The following is a 9,770-nucleotide window of genomic DNA, read 5'->3' as shown; positions in this document are numbered from 1 at the left end:
ATTTTATCTTTGCACATAAAAGTATCCAATAATTTTTTAAATTATTGACAGCTCTGTATTTTTTAAAGGTTTTATTTATTTATTTTTAGAGAGAGGGGAATGGCGGAAGAAAGAGAGGGAGAGAAACATCAATGTGTGGCTGCCTTTCATGTGCCCCCTACTGGGGACCTGGACCACAACCCAGGCATGTGCCCTGACTGAGAATTGAACTGGCAACCCTTTGCTTCGCAGGCCAGCGCTCAATACATCGGAGTGCTGTATTGCTGAGCCACACCAGCCAAGGCTTCAATAAATTTTTTAAATGAGTGAAATTAAAGTAGACAAATGCTTAAGTGACAACCTGTTTTCACATACTTCATAAAAATTATTATAATGGCCAAAAATTAATATAATAATTTAATTACTTTTGCCTAGTCATTAGCAATTTGGCCAGCACCTTTTCAGAGGTAATTAATTAAATCAACCAGAATAAAATAACCAAAATTTGCATTTCTTTTAATATTTAATATTCCATTACTCCTTTTTATCCAATTCATATTGATCTTTTGCACAAGGCTATAGATTTGTAGATGGGTTTTGAAAAGGCAGCAAGAACTTTAAGTTTTTTAAGTTCATGACTATGACATAAAATGTGTGTGGGTTGATGTCATTAGTAGATCTTAAACTGAACTTAAACTAATTTCACTATCTCTTATTCCCTCTGCATAAAGTACCTTTTAAAAAACAAGAATTGCTAACTATAAAAACATGGTTATAATATGTGACTACATCATATATAGAGAAACATTATAATTAAAAAGTATCTAATTGATAATTCTTTAATTTTTATTTTGCTCACAATTTTTCAAGCAATGTAAATGGAACAGAAATATGGGTCCTTTATCTTTGTCAGTCCGATAAAGCCTATGGACCACTTCTCAGCATAATGTTTTCAAGTGCATAAAATAGAATACATAGACTTTCCAAAGAAGCTGACTATATTGAAATACAGTTATTAAAATGTTAAAATACATCCTATTCCCAAAACCAGATAAAGACACAACAAAGTAAGAAAACTTCAGGCCAATATTGCTGATGAACATAGATGCTAAAATCCTCAACAAAATATTGGCCACATCCAACAATATATTAAAAAGATCATACACCATGACCAAGCAGCATTCATCCCAGGGATGCAAGGATGGTTCAACATTCGCAAATCAGGAAATGTAATATATCACATAAACAAAAGCAAAGACAAAAAACACATGATCATATCAACAGATGCAGAAAAAGCATTTGATAAGATACAGCACCCATTTATGATAAAAAACACTCAGCAAAGTGGGAATAGAGGGAGCATTCCTCAACATAATAAAGGCCATATAGGAGAGACCTACAGCCAACATCATACTTAATGGGCAAAAACTAACAGCTTTTCCACTATGATCAGGAACAAAACAAGGTTGTTCACTTTCACCACTTCTCTTCAATATAGTGTTGGAAGTCTTAGCCACAGCAATCAGACAAGAAAAGGAAATAAAAGGCATCCAAATCAGAAAGGAGGAAACAAAACTGTCATTGTTTGCAGATAACATGACAGTGTACATAGAAAATCCTATAGATTCCATCGCAAAACTGCTCTACCTAATAAATGAATTTGGCAAAACAGCAGGATACAAAGTCAATATCCAGAAATCAAAGGCATTTTTGTATACCAACAATGAAACAGCAGAAGCAGAAATCAAGAAAAATATCTCATTCAATATAGCAAAGAGAAAAATAAAATATCTAGGAATAAACCTAACCAAGGAGGTAAAAGACCTGTATGCAGAAAACTACACAACACTAAAGAAAGAAATCAAGGAAGACACAAACAAATGGAAACATATACCGTGTTCATGGATCAGAATAATTTGTATGTCCATAGTACCCAAAGCAATTTACAGATTCAATGCAATATCTACTAAAGTACCAATGGCATACTTCACAAACATAGAACAAACACTTCAAAAATTTATATGGAACCATAAACGACCCTGAATAGCTGCTGCCATTTTGAGAAAAAAAGAGCAAAGTAGGAGGGATCACAATACCTGATACCAGACTGTATTACAAGGCCACTGTAATCAAAACAGCCTGGTACTGGCATAAAAACAGACACATGGACCAGTGGAACAGAACAGAGAACCCAGAAATAAACCCAAGTTTCTATGGTCAATTAATATTTGACAAAGGGGGCAGCAACATAAAATGAAGTACAAATAGCCTTTCAAAAAGTGGTGTTGGGAGAACTGGACAGCTACATGCAAAAAAAATGAAACTCAAGCACCAACTTACATCATACACAAGAATAAATCAAAGTGAATAAAAGACTCAAGTATAAGCTGTAACACCATTAAAGTCTTAGAACATAGGCAGGGAAATCTCAGATATTTCACGCAGCAACATTTTTACTGATATGTCCCCTAGAGCAAGGGACATCTCAGTAAAAAAGAATAAACAAATAGGATCTTATCAAAATAAAAAGCTTCTGCATGGCTAAAGAAAACAGTATTAAAATAAAAAGAGAACCAACTGTATGGGTAAACAAATATGTTTATATTGTCACCAATCCCAATGATTCCTCAGACAAGGGTTTAATCTCCAAAATATACAAAGAATTTACATGACTCCACTCTAAGAAGACAAGTGACCCAATTAAAAAATGGGCAAAGGACTTGAACAGACACTTCTCCAAGGAGGACATACAGAGGATACAGAGACACATGAAAAGATGCTCAATATTGCTAGCTATCAGAGAGATGCAAATTAAAACCACAATGACATACCACTTCACACCAGTCAGAATGGCCATAATAAACACAGCAACAAACAACAAGTGTTGGAGAGGTTGTGGAGAAAAGGGAACCCTAGTGCACTGTTGGTGGGATTGTAGACTGGTACAACCACTATGGAAAACACTATGGAATTTTCTCAGAAAACTAAAAATGGATCTGCCTTTTGACCCAGCAATTCCACTGCTAGGACTATACCCTAAGAATACTGAAACACCAGGTCAAAAGAACCTATGCACCCCAATGTTCATAGCAACACAATTTACAATAGCCAAGAGCTGGAAGCAACCTAGGTGCCCATCAGTAAATGAATGGATCAAAAAACTATGGAACATTTACACAATAGAATTCTATGTAGCAGAGAGAAAGAAGGAGCTCCTACCCTTTGCAACAGCATGGATGGAACTGGAAAGCATTATGCTAAGCAAAATAAGCCAGGTGGTAAAAGACAAACACCATATGATCTCACCTTTAATGGGAACCTAAAAAACAAAACAAACAAACAAGCAAAATATAACCAAAGACACTGAAATAGAGAACAGGCTGACAGTGTCCAGAGGGAGAGGGGAGGGAATTTCATGGGAAAAGGGGAAGGGTTTACAGGAACAAGTATGAAAGACACATGAACACAAACTAGAGGGGGTAAAATGGGAGGAAGGCCAGGAAGGCTGGGTGGATGTACTGGGATGGGAATAAAAGACAGAAAACTGTACTTGAAGAACAATTTAAACAAATTTTTAATGTTAGAATATAAATTTGTGCTATAGTAGTATACTGACATGCTGACACTTCTGGCCAAGATGGAGGCGTAGGTAGACACACTGTGCCTCCTCGCACAACCAAAAGAAGGACAACAACAATTTGAAAACAAAAAACAAACAGAACTGACAGAAAATTGAATTGTATGGAAGTCCGACATCCAAGGACTTAAAGAAGACACGTTTTCCAGACAGGTAAGAGAGGCAGAGACAGGCAGTGGGGTAGAGAGGACTCCCCGCAAAGCAGAGTTGGCAGAGTGTGGAGCAGGGCACGCAAGGCTGCAGCTGGCCAGCAAGGCAGTAGCAGGCAGACCAGCAAGGTAGCAGATTGCAGACTGGGTGGTCCCACATTCATGAGCAGATAAATTGGGAAAAACAACTGGGGAACAAGACAGACCATGCAACCTAGGGTCCCAGATTGGGGAAATAAAGCCTCAAACCACTGATTGAAAACAACTGTGAGGGTTGAGGCAGCAGCAGGAGAAACTCCCAGCCTCACAAGAGAATTTGTTGGGGAGACCCACAGGATCCTAGAACATACACAAGCCCACCCACGTGGGAATTCACACCAGAAGGGCCAATTTTGCTGGTGGGAAGTGGGGAAAGTGACTGAAATCCGGCAGAGAGAGGAGCAAGCGCTATTGTTTCCTCTCGGACCATCCTCCCCACATATAATGTCACAATCCAGCGACAAGGGTTGCCCTGCCCTGGTGAACACTAAGACTCCACTCCTCACCACATAACAGGTACATCAAGACAAAACAATGGCCCAAAAGAAATAACAGATCAAAGTTCTAGAAAAAAATACAACTAAGCAATGAAGAGACAGCCAACCTATTGGATGCACAGTTCAAAACACTGATAATCAGGATACTCATAGAATTGGTTGAATTTGGTCACAAATTAAATGAAAAAATGGAGGCTACACTAAGTGAAATGAAGCAAAATGCATGGGGAACCAATAGTGATGGGAAGGAAACTGGTACTCAAATCAACAGTGTGAACCAAAAGGAAGAAGAAACATCAAACCAGAAAAGAATGAGGAAACAAGAATTCAAAAATATGAGGAGAGGCTTAGGAACCTCCAGGACATCTTTAAACGTTCCAACCTCCGAATTATAGGGGTACCAAAAGGAGAAGAGGAAGAGCAACAAGTAGAAAAGTTATTTGAACAAGTAATAAAGGAGAACTTCCCCAATCTGGCAAAGGCAATAGAATTCTAGGAAGTCCATGAAGTCAGAGAGTCCTAAAGAAGTTGGACCCAAGAAGAAACGCATCAAGGCACATCATAATTGCATTACCCAAGATTAAAATGAAGGAGAGAATCCTAGAAACAGCAAGAGAAAAGGAGACAGTTACCTACAAAGGAATTCCCATCAGACTGTCAGCGGATTTCTCAAAAGAGACCTTGCAGACAAGAAGGAAGAAGAAGTATTCCAAGTATTCCAAGTGGAAGAGCTGGAGAGAAGCTCTTCCAAGTCATGAAAGGCAAGGACCTACATCCAAGATTGCTCTAACCAGCAAAGCTTTCATTTAGAATGGAAGGGCAGATAAAGCACTTCTCAGATAAGGTCAAATTCAAGGAGTTCATCATCACCAAGCCCTTATTATATGAAGTGTTAAAGGGATTTATCTAAAAAAAAATAAGACAAAAAATATGAACAGTAAAATGACAGCAAACTCACAATCATTAACAACCACACCTACAACAAAAACAAAAGCAAACTAAGCAAACAAGTAGAACAGGAACAGAAACACAGAAATGGAGATCACATAGAGGGTTATCAACAGAGGAGTGGGAGGGGGAGAGAGGGGGGAAAAGATACAGAGAATAAGTAGCATAAATGGTAGGGAGAAAATAGGGGGAGGGAAAGAATAGTATGGGAAATGTAGAAGCTAAAGAATTTATGACACATGGGCATGAACTAAAGGGGGGAAATGTGGATGGGAGGAGGTGTGCAGGGTGAGAGGAATGAAGCGGGTAAATGGGACAACTGTAATGGCATAATCAATAAAATATATTTTAAAAAGTAATATATGGACATGCTTCTTTATAAATACATTAAATCACAAGAGTTAATAACTATCTTAAATGTGAAGTAGTGATAAGTATAAATTATATTTGAAGGTATCTGCAAACTGTAGTGTGAAATAAGAATATCTGAGTTTTCTTTTGGTTATAAAGTTACAAGTATTGCTGATATTAATGGTTTATTGACTACATAAAGGAAACACTAACTTTCAGTTAGAGGTTAGTGAAAATAAAGATGTTACTTTTCCCCATAAAAATTCACAAAATTTTTAAATTTTATCCATGGATCCTTTAGGAATTAAATATTTAACAAAAATCTTTATTGTCCAACATAAGGGGAAATTTTAGCAATGAGTAACTTCAAACTTATAGACACAAAACTTTTAAAAATAAAATTAGTTTAAAAGAAAAAGAAATGAAAGGAGAACTTATTCTGGAACCTGTATATAGGATAATTTGAATAAAGTAAAAATGATACTGGCTGGAAGATGTCACAATAAGTATATATGTGAGGTGATAAAACTCTGGACAGATTTAGCAGCTGCAAGAAAAAAGATATATAAGAAAAAAACAAATGAAGTAAATATCTGGGAGTCATTATAGAGTAAAAGTTAACAAAAAATTTAACTGAATAACCAAGGTAAGGGAAAAAAAGAATTTAAACATTCTGTAACTAAAAGTCCACTAGATAACACTATTAAAAAGGAATAAAAATATGAAGACAGAGACTTATTTGTTTTAATAAAATTACTCTTTTCTTAGTCTCCTCTAAATGGGAATCTTGATGATGATTCAAATATGCGTACTATATTTTACCAGAGAGCTGTATTAATCAGAATATATCTATCTTGGGCCCTGACTGGTGTAGCTCAGCATATTGAGCACAGGCAGCAAACTAAAGGGTCGCCTGTTCAACTCCCAGTTGCGGCACATGCCTGGGTTGCAGGCCAGGTCCCCAGTGGGGGCCACGTGAGAGGCAACCACACATTAATGTTTCTCTCCCTCTCTTTCTTCCTCCCTTCCCCTCTCTAAAAATAAATAAATAAGATCTAAAAAAAAAAAGAATATGTGTACCTTTAAAAACAAAAATAAGCCCTGGCCAGGTGGCTCAGTTGGTTGGAGTGTTGTCCCATGGACCAAAAGTTTGTGGGTTCTATCCCCACTCAGGGCACATACCTAGGTGGCAAGTTCAATCCCCAGTGGGGGGCCTATGGAAGGCAATTGATTAATGTTTCTCTCACATCTATGTTTCTTTCTGTCTCTCTCCTTCCCTCTCCTCTAAACTCAATAAACATATCCTCAGGTGAGGATTAAAAAATAATAATACTGATTCCTAAACATTAACTAGTAAGTTCTCTATATCCTGGTTTTCCTATCTCATTTGGAGCCAGTTTTCCATATTTGCTATGCTCTAGCCATACCGGCCTTCCTTCTACTTCTAAAGCACTTTCTACTTGACAGCCTTTGCAGGTATTCTCTGCCCAGAACACTTCCTTCACCCCCACTCTTCTCGTAACTTCTACACATCCTTCTGGTTGATATTCAAGTGTGAGTTCCTCAGAGAGCCGTCCTTGGCCCTTGTTCTCATCTAAGTTAATGTTCTCCACCTTTGACTTTCTCACTAAATCCAGTGCTTTTCTTTCACAACACTTATATCAAATTGTAGTTATACAGATATTTATATGCTTATTTGTATAACATCTCTCCTTCATTAGATTGTAAGCTCAACAAGGGCTGAAATCATGACTCGTGTTGTCACAATGTACCTAGAAAATAGCCTAGTGCCTGCCTTAAAGTAGTCACTATTTGTTTTTGTGTTTTTTTTTAAGATTTTATTTATTTATCTTTGAGAGAGGAAGAGGAGGAGAGAAACATCAATGTGTGGTTGCCTTTTGTGCATCCCCTGCTGGAAGCTGACCTGCAGGGAACCAGCCTGCAACCCAGGCATGTGCCCTGACTGGGAATCGAACCGCGATCATGTGGTTCGCAGGCCCGTGCTTAATCCACTGAGCTATGCCAGCCAGGGCAAGTAGTCACTATTTGTTGAAAGAAATAATCAATGGATGATGAATGAATGCAGATGAATGATCAGCTCATTGTAAGCGTTAGAAGTAAAAACATGTCCAAACAGTTTGTTCATAATAATGGAAATCTAACACTTTTTAGAAACTTGAAACTTCTGTTAAAATTTAAAGGAACTGACTGGCCCTGGCTGGTGTAGCTCAGTGGATTGAGCACGGGCCTGCGAACCAAAAGATCGAAGTTCAATTCCCAGTCAGGACACGTGCCTGGGTTGCAGGCCAGTTCCCAGCAGGGGATGCACCAGAAGCAACCATACATTGATATTTCTCTCCCTCTCTCCTTCCCTTCCCTTCCCTTCTAAAGATAAATAAATAAAATTAAAAAAAAGAATATAGAGTTTTAAAAATTTTTAAAGGAACCCCTATTCTAACCTTTCTGTCCCTTACTCTCTTTCTCTTTCTTACCCTTCCCAAGCCTCTAATTCAAAAGGATTTTGTTCCTTTTCCCTTTCTGCTTCAGTAAGATAAAGATAATTAATGAGATTGTTTCTAATAAAACAGTGTTAAAATTTTTATAATAGGTAGCTATCTGTTCCTGACATTATTTTAAAAATTTATCTAATTTTAGTAGACCTAATATATTCATATGGCTCAAAATATAAGAAAAAGAATATCAAAATGATGAACATTAAAATGGCAATAGCTAGCCAAGATGGAGGTGTAGGTAGATACACTTTGCCTTCAACCAAAAGAAGGACCACCACCGATTTAGAAACAAAAAATAATCATAACTGCCAGAAAATCGAACTGTATGGAAGTCTGACAACCAAGGAATTAAAGAAGAAACATTCATTCATACTGGGAGGGGAGGTGGAAACAGGGAGTGGAGGTGGAGAGGATGTGAGGCAAGGCGGTGGCTGGCTGAGTGGGCGGTCCCACATTCACCTGCAATTGAATGGGGGATGAACAAGTGGGGAGCAAGACAGACCATGCAACCCAGTGTTCTGGAGCGGGAAATGAAGCCTCAAGACCTCTGTGTGTAATAACCTGTGGGGGTTACAGTAGCAGGAGAAACTCCCAGCCTCACAGGAGAGTTCATTGGAGACACCCACAGGGTCCTAGAATGTACCCAAACCCTTACACCTGGAAATCAGCACCAGAAGGGCCCAATTTCCTTGTGGGTAGTGGAGGAAGTAACTGAAAGCCATCTGAGACCTGAGCAAGTGGCATTGTCCCCTTTCAGACCCCTCCCACACAGACAGTGCCACAATCTAGGGAAGTGGGTTACCCCACCCTGGCATATACATAAGGCCCCTCCCCTTACAATGTAACAGGTGTGCCAAGACAAAAAAAAATATGGCCCAAATGAAAGAACAGATCAAATCTCCAAAAACAGATCTAAGCAATGAAGAGATAGCCCACCTATCATATGTAGAGTTTGAAACATTGCTCATCAGGATGCTCACAGAAATGGTTAAGTATGGTCACAAAATAGAGGAAGAAGTGAAGGCTATGAAAATATACAGGAAACCAACAACGCAGGGAAGAAAACTGTGAATCAAATCAACGATTTGAGCCAAAAAGAAGAAATAAACATTCGACCAGAACAGAATGAAGAAACAAGAATTCAAAAAAAAAAAAAAATGAGGAGAGGCTCAGGAATCTCCAGGATAACGTTAATCATTCCAACATGCAAATCATAGGGGGTGTCAGAAGGAGAAGAGGAAGAGCAAGAAATGGAAAACTTACTTGAAAACATAATGAAGGGAAATTTCCCCAATCTGGCAAAGGCAATAGACTTCCAGGAAGTCCAGGAAGCTCAGAGAGTCCCAAAGAAGGTGGACCCAAAGAAGCACACACCAAGGCACATCATAATTACATTACCCAAGATTAAAGATAAGGAGAGAATCTTAAAAGCAGCAAGAGAAAAGGAGACAGTTACCTACAAAGGAATTCCCATCAGACTGTCAGCTGATTTGTCAAAAGAAACTTTACAAGCAAGAAGGGGCTGGAAAGAAGTATTCTGAGTCATGAAAGGTTAGGACCTACATTCAAGATTACTCTACCCAGCAAAGCTATCATTTAGAATGGAAGGGCAGATAAAGTGCTTCCCAGATAAGGTCAAATTAAAGGAGTTCATCAT

Source organism: Artibeus jamaicensis, unplaced genomic scaffold (assembly GCF_021234435.1).
Source record: "Artibeus jamaicensis isolate MK-2021 breed Jamaican fruit bat unplaced genomic scaffold, CSHL_Jam_final contig_1715, whole genome shotgun sequence".
NCBI lineage: Eukaryota > Metazoa > Chordata > Mammalia > Chiroptera > Phyllostomidae > Artibeus > Artibeus jamaicensis.
The sequence above is the reverse complement of the archived record's forward strand: the minus strand, read 5'-3'. Positions refer to the sequence as shown.